We start from the raw sequence: 7149 nt of genomic DNA on the forward strand, positions 1-7149 counted from the left end.
CCTACATCCTAAATAGTCAGGGTGATTACCAAACTGGTACGGGAGAGCACTTGACACCTTCCTCACAACTTCGATCCAACTCCTTTCCACCTGCCAATTTCCACAGACCATTCCTACTTCTCTGTTGTGTTAATAGCTTGCTTGACACTGATTCATGTGGGGAAGAGACGGGACAGGGGGAGAGAGCTGTCGTGTGAGTTCAATGTGAGTCAGCATAGTGGCAAAAGGTTTGAGGGAGGGCAATGGCCAAAAAGCTAATCCAATCATAGGCAGCATAGAATGCTATGATGGGAGGTTATGGACCCACTGTACATTGATATATGTGATCTTCATGTTATAATCTAAACGTCATATTTTTAGAGGAGAATAGGAGATCAAGTAATCAGGCTGCTGAGAGGTCTAGAAGCAGTGGGATACTTGCAAATGTCTTACAACTAGCTCTTGGGGGAGAAGGGGGACATATGTGCACAACATACTTTTGAAGTTTAAACTCCATTATAAACTTTTCCTCCATATTTTTTTAAGTCTAGACAATCAACAAAACAATACATCAAGCCCTGATTTGTAGCACTTGCCAATTTCTGAGGTTTAAATACACTGAAAATTTAACAGTCAGCTCTCTTGAGCCAATTTGAGCCAGATTCATTATACTCTGTCTGGAACTCATGTCATGTCAAAGAACTGTAGAAAAGAAACTTAAGGGGATACAGTAGAGTGGTCCTCAACTCTTTAGAGGGTGACCCCATGAAAAGGGGAATGAAGACTGATTTGAAAGTATTTTTTTGTCATGTAGAGTACTTTTTAAAAATTGTAAGGTCTTACCTCTCACTGTTTAGTAAATTCATTCAATTTTTTGAGAATACTTTAGACACATTTGCAGATGTGTTTTCTCAGACTATTTTTCTATGTATTTCTTGCAATTCATGCATGTTGCTTATGTACCTTTATATACTTAAAGAAGGCATAAGGCTTGTACTGATGACTCATAATTCCCCTAGCAAGGACTCATGGACTTTCCCCCTGATTTTTCTTGTCCCTTTTGTTTTCTATTAAAAAAAAGCATAAAATTTAATTGAAAACTTGTGGTGAGATTGTAAATCTGAACAACCAAAGTCAGGAAATACTAAAATTGAACTTCTAGTTGTAATTTTGCCTCACCACATGTATATACTTTAGTTTTATAGCCACATATATATAATCAAAAATACTACTGAAGCTTTATATAACATACTGAGCCCAATTTTCTGACCCATGAGATGGAAGACATGTTCACATAAATTTTGTGGAGAGCATTCTTCTGTGGGTTTACCTCAGGCAGGGAAAAAGGAGAAAGAGTCATAAGTCCAATTGAATGAAATTGGTAGAGAAGGACATGGAAAAAGAACTCTCCTTCCCCCTACACTCTCCTCAATCCTTTTTTCTGTAATTACAGGGATAATTTTTTCAACCTATGGAATTGATAGAGAAGAATTGAATAAGGAAGAGGGAAAATGATTATATTTAGGCTTTCATATTTGAAATTTGTTGCTCTTTATTTTCTTTTCCTTCATTTTAATTTTTGATCTAGGCTTATGGTCCCACATTGTCAATGTGGAAACTCAGTCTAACAAAGCATCCTGACAATCTGCCTGCAGCTAAAGTATTACAAACTATCTGTGATATTAAGTTAAGTAACTTACCCATGATCACCAAACTGGTACGCATCGAATTCAGGACCAAGTCTTCCTGACTCCAAGATCTACCTTCTCTAGCCATTATGCCAAACTAGCGTTTTTCTACTTCCTGGAAATATTAAATTTGGAATCTTTGTATAAGGGTGTGTCATTCAAAGCCCAACCAAGTTTTGAGGGCTAGATGTAACTACATATGAAATGACCAGTAATGTGGCTCCTGGGAGTTGTAGAAGAGACAATGACCTTACTCCCTGAGGCTTGGTATTATCTCTGTACCTTTTCCCTGCCCACTAAACTGCACAGAAGAATTGAACTTAGAGCATAAAAATTGGGGAACCCCAAACTGCAGGACTATTTGGTAATTACTGGGCAAATAACCATTATCTAGTTTATAGTCTAGCTAAACCAAAAAGAGTCCAAAGGAAAGATTTAGCCTAAGGGCATTACCTAGGTGGGAAAACCTTGCTCTTCAGAGAATCACTGAACTCTGAGCAGAAGCTGTTTTTGCTTTTTCACAGGAAAATATTTTTGCCTTTTAATGAAAGAGCAAGAATAAGCTTACCTGTGGGATGTAAGCTTAAAAAAAATTAAATATGGCAGAACCTCCCTCTTTCCTAAGGAAGACATAGTCATGAATTTTAAGTGGACCAGAAATTGTAGGCAGTAGAGACTGTAGCCAAGCAAGGTCCAACAGAAACTCTGGTGGTACAGCTTCCAGAAGATTGATACTCAAGTGTGTCAGTACCTGCAGCATCCTATGAAGACTATGAAGTCAATTAAAGGGAACTTTAAAGGCAAACTTAAAAGTCAACTTAAAAGTCAAACTTAAAAGTCAACTTAAAGGGAACAGGACCAAGGGGAGCAACATGATGTTATTCCTAGAAGATGTCAGAGGAGTAAATTTTACCTCCCTTCTTGTGCCTTGGCCATACGTGTTCCTCCATGCACACTCTTCCACATATGTGCCCAAGGCACATGTTCTCATTCAATGTGCTCTTCTGTGTGTGGGCCATGGCCTCACATGTTCCCTATGTGTGCCTCTTCATGTGTGTTCCCTATGGGCAGTCATTCTCCCCACTGATGCTGTTTGCATTTGTGGGCACTTCCTTTCTCTCTCCCCAAGTTTATGGGGGAAATATTTTGCTGCTATTTTTCCTATTATGCCATTTCATTAAATGCATTAACTTTGAGCTAATTACATTCTCCACCATTAAAAGTAAACATATTGGTGGAGACTGGTGAGCTATGGTTTTAGGAAATGGAGACCCACATAATACCTTGAACCTGGGGCAGCAGTTCTATAGGAGACCTACCCCATTAGTTAAGGGGAACCCTCAGGCGCTACATTTGAAATCTAATAATGGGCATCTCTTTTGGACAAATACCAGATGTGCCTACATAAGTGAATAAAACCACCTGGCAGACTGTAAGACAGTAGGAAACCTCTTTTTGATTTTATTATTTTTTATAGAAACTGGCATTTCTCATTATAACATTTTGTTTTTAATAATACATCAGTCTTGATCATAGAATCTAATTCTAGAATGTCCTCCAAACTTTGAAGCTGGTAAAATAGTTACTGCTATAAAGGTCATTTTTATGTGTGCTTCTTAGAAATTACTTCTGCTACTGTATCATTCCACTGTGCGCATTTAAGCTGAGCCCATACAGTATCCACATATTCAGACATTGTTTAAGAAATTCCATCAATGAGCCAGGTGTTTTAGCTACATGATGCCAAAAATTTAAGTATTTTAAAACATACTTGTTGCTTCCTCCACCAAAGGAAGAAATCTGAAGAATTGAGCTCTGGTAGAGGGGCACAAATACTGTGCCAGCTGAACATCTGCCTTGGCATGTCCTAGTGAGCTGTGAAGGGTTTGAGTATGGGCTTTGGGATAAACCATAGGCCCATTGGCTGAGGACCAGTCATGCTAAGCCTGGACAATTTCTTCACTATGTTGGTCACATCATAATGAATTTTTTAACCACAGCAGCATTGTAAGACTATCTACTATGTTATGGAGAGGTCATATTGATAGAAAGAGCTGATAAAATTGCTAATAAATTGACAGATCCTTGAACTTTTGAAGTGACTATATATGATTTTCCTAGAAATCACTTGGTGTTTAATGTGTGCATATATAAACATGAAATTTAATCCATATGCATATATTAAACACCAAGTGATTTCCAGGGAAATCATATGTAGTCACTTCAGTAGTTCAAAAAGATATAGATAAATAGATTTTACACGCACACACACACACACGCACACACACACATACATATATATCTACTGATAGGTAGATGACACAGATTATATCTTATATGTGTGTATATATGCATATGAAAGAGAGAGAGGGCGGGGTGTGGGGGGACTATATTTACTTACCTGTGTTTGAGTTTTTCCCCTCTAAAGCAATATAAACTCCTTGAGAGCAAGTACAATTTCATTTGCGCCTTTATATTCTCAGTACTTGGACCAGTACCTGGTCCATACTAGTAGAATCAATCATCAGTCATCAGCACTTTCTATGTGCTAGGCACTGTGCAAAGCACAGGTAACACAAAGGCAAAAGCAAGAAAAAGATCTTGCCCTTAAGGAACTTATACAGTGGATAGACGGATGGATGAATGTTGAATTGTTCACTTTTCCTATGCACAATTTATAGACTCAAAAAGAGATTTGTGATAAAGACCTTAATAAGATTTTGAAAAAAGAAAAAAATACACATTTATCCTTTTTTCCTTCAATTTCCTTTCTGTATTGGTGAAGAAGGAACAAGTGAAAGAATGTAGTTGGTAAGAGTTTTTAATTGATTTCTGTGACCTCCTTATTTCTTTTTTAGTTTTTCAATTAGTTGCTGTGAATGTGTCTACATTTTTAAAGCAAAACCATTTTTTAAAAATAAAACCCTATCTCAAAATTTTTTTCCCCAGAGACCATATACTAAAAATTTCTTAATGAGGAAAAATCTTAGGTAAGAATTAAAACATTATGAGTATTTACATTAGAGCTAAAAATCCAAATATTTCCAAATAAGAAAGTTGTATAAAAGGAAATCTTAAGTTTTACTGACTAAAACCATCCTGTTAAGGATAACAAACTTTAAAAATTTGAATGAAACCAATTTTACCTTAGGCAGTGTAGTATCTGTACTGGGTGATCTAGTCACCCCAAACAAGTTGAAAATAAAACTCGGTTTTGAAACTGGTAGCAAGGGACTTTCTCAAGAGATCAGTTGGTATCAGTGACTAGTCTTAGAATTGAAAGTATTAGGGGAAACTGTGACCTTTAACCTCTGCAGGTAATTTAGTTCAATATCTTTTTAAAGAGCCTACTTGGAATAGACATTCCCATGAAAATAAATGAAAGGTAGGAGCCTCTCCCTCCTAGAAATACTGGATACAGATAACCAAAGTGATACCTCTTGAAATTATTTTTTTCTTTCTACTTATGTTGTAACCAATATCTTTTTGCTTAACTGGATGGATAATCTGGTACTTTTAAAATTCCTAGGCATTGTCTGCACTGACTTGGAAATCCAACACCATGCAAAGACTTCAGGAAGTCTTAAGAAGGAACTAAGTATGTTTTGTAAACAGACAGCCCACATTAGATAGTCTGCAGATACACATAAGCTGTGGATTGTTGTGTTTGCAAATGGCCCTCAGGATTTGGGCCAGGGTTTCTACTTGAGCCCAATTTAGACCAAATTGTTGTAGGTCTGTCCATAATCACAGCACTACCTTCCTTCACAAAGAGATAAGCTTTATAAAAATAGTACTTTATCTTTCCATGCCCACAAAAGAATAATGCTGTCCCACTTTGAAAGGTAAAATAGCATACATTGGGGTTAGGAATAGAGATATCCTGATGGACAAGGCCTAAAATAGTCATGTTAGGTAGCTCCCAGTACTTATTCTTGGGAAGCTTAGGGTTATTTACATAGTCTTAAAATACTGTAAGTGATACTTAGAACAGTTTTCATATGACAGTCATCATCCAAAAGAATCTTTTTTTTTTCTAGAAGGATTTTCAAAGAACATGACATTTAGAGTAGCTTATATATATATATAACAAGCCTCTGAAATCGTAGGTAAACCTGAAATTTATAGGTCAGCCTTGGTGATAATCACATCTCCATGCTCCATCAAAAAAAAAAAATAGATTTTTGGCCTACTTCTCTGTGTTTTGATCTCATTTGGACTTTGGAGAAATTAGAATGAAAAGTACCATCAAAAAGGAATTGAGAATGCTATATTGGTGTGAAGGTGGATTTTGGAGTCAGTGGACTTGAGTTCAAATACCACCTTACTTACTACCTGTGTGACCATAAGTAACTTACTTAACCTCTCTAGCTTCAATTTCTGCATCCCTAAAAGATGAGTTTGGAGCAGGTGGTCTCCTAGGTCTTCCCCAGCTCTTAATACATAAGATTTCACCTATTGTGAAGTTATGTTATTAATATAAGTATCATTCCAACAGAAAAGGCAACGTGTGTGTGTGTGTGTGTGTGTGTGTGTGTGTATTAACCAAGTTAGCAGCTAAAGAGATTGCACTGCATCTAAATGTAATTCAATGATACAGATAAAAATGAAATTCACCTTTGTGGGAAGACAAGCTGTTAACCTCATGCACCAACCCAAAGTCGTGCCTTTCCTTATATAATTACAGTCAGACCTGTAAAACAAAAGACAGTGAGATATCTGTTCTTAGGCTATGAAATAGATAAGAAGGGTTAATAAAATGAATCCTAAAAGGAGGAAAAGAAAGGGATAGCATTTCAAACACCACGGGCTTTTTGCAAGCAGAAAAGAATTCTGAATTAGGTCTTTATGCTCTGAATGCAACTTTTCCCTCAGACGGAACAAAGCCTTCAGATAGAACATTGACTCTATCCCCAGAAGTCATTTCATCCTTGCTCCCTTACTGATTTTTCAATGAATGCTAGATAGAATGTGGTGAAATTATATGGCAGCCATCATAATATTCAATGAGCTGCTTGATGGGCCCAACACAGTTTTATTAATAGCAAAGTTTCTCTGTCTGGAAAATGTGATAGCACCTTGGTGGGGATGTAGGAGGCACCTAATCTTAATTTAAACCTGACAGGACTTAATCAGATGGGCTGCTTGTGGTTGATCTTTTTGCTGTGTTGTACACAAAATGTGTACAGAAAAATCTATGTACAGAAAAATCTGGAAGTACTGATATGGGTTAAATAAAACCCATATGCCAGTTTTGCAGTCTTGTATATACTCTGAAAGTTTAGAGGAATAAAACTATCTCGTGATTTTTAGGGAAAATAGCTTGCCAGGAGCTATGCCTAACAATTCCAGATCTGCCATTGATTTATTTCTTGTGTGCCTTTGGTCATGTCATAATGAAAGGCTTAAATTTCCTTTTGTTTAAATGACTACTACTAGTAGAGGTCATCACTTAAATCCTGACTGACACTTATCAGCTAGG

General features: G+C 36.8%; 1 long non-coding RNA gene across 1 annotated transcript in view; it reads right to left on the reverse strand.

Moving 5' to 3' along the window:
- The window catches only part of LOC140512680 (uncharacterized), a 30995-nt gene extending 24633 nt beyond the window's left edge, over positions 1-6362 (reverse strand). Inside the window, exon 1 of the long non-coding RNA XR_011969874.1 lies at positions 6285-6362. This is a non-coding gene — a long non-coding RNA (uncharacterized lncRNA). The remainder of the gene's footprint in view (positions 1-6284) is intronic.
- Between the last annotated feature and the right edge of the window lie 787 nt (positions 6363-7149).

The sequence above is a fragment of the Notamacropus eugenii genome, chromosome 6, assembly GCF_028372415.1.
Source record: "Notamacropus eugenii isolate mMacEug1 chromosome 6, mMacEug1.pri_v2, whole genome shotgun sequence".
In the NCBI taxonomy this organism is placed as follows: domain Eukaryota; kingdom Metazoa; phylum Chordata; class Mammalia; order Diprotodontia; family Macropodidae; genus Notamacropus; species Notamacropus eugenii.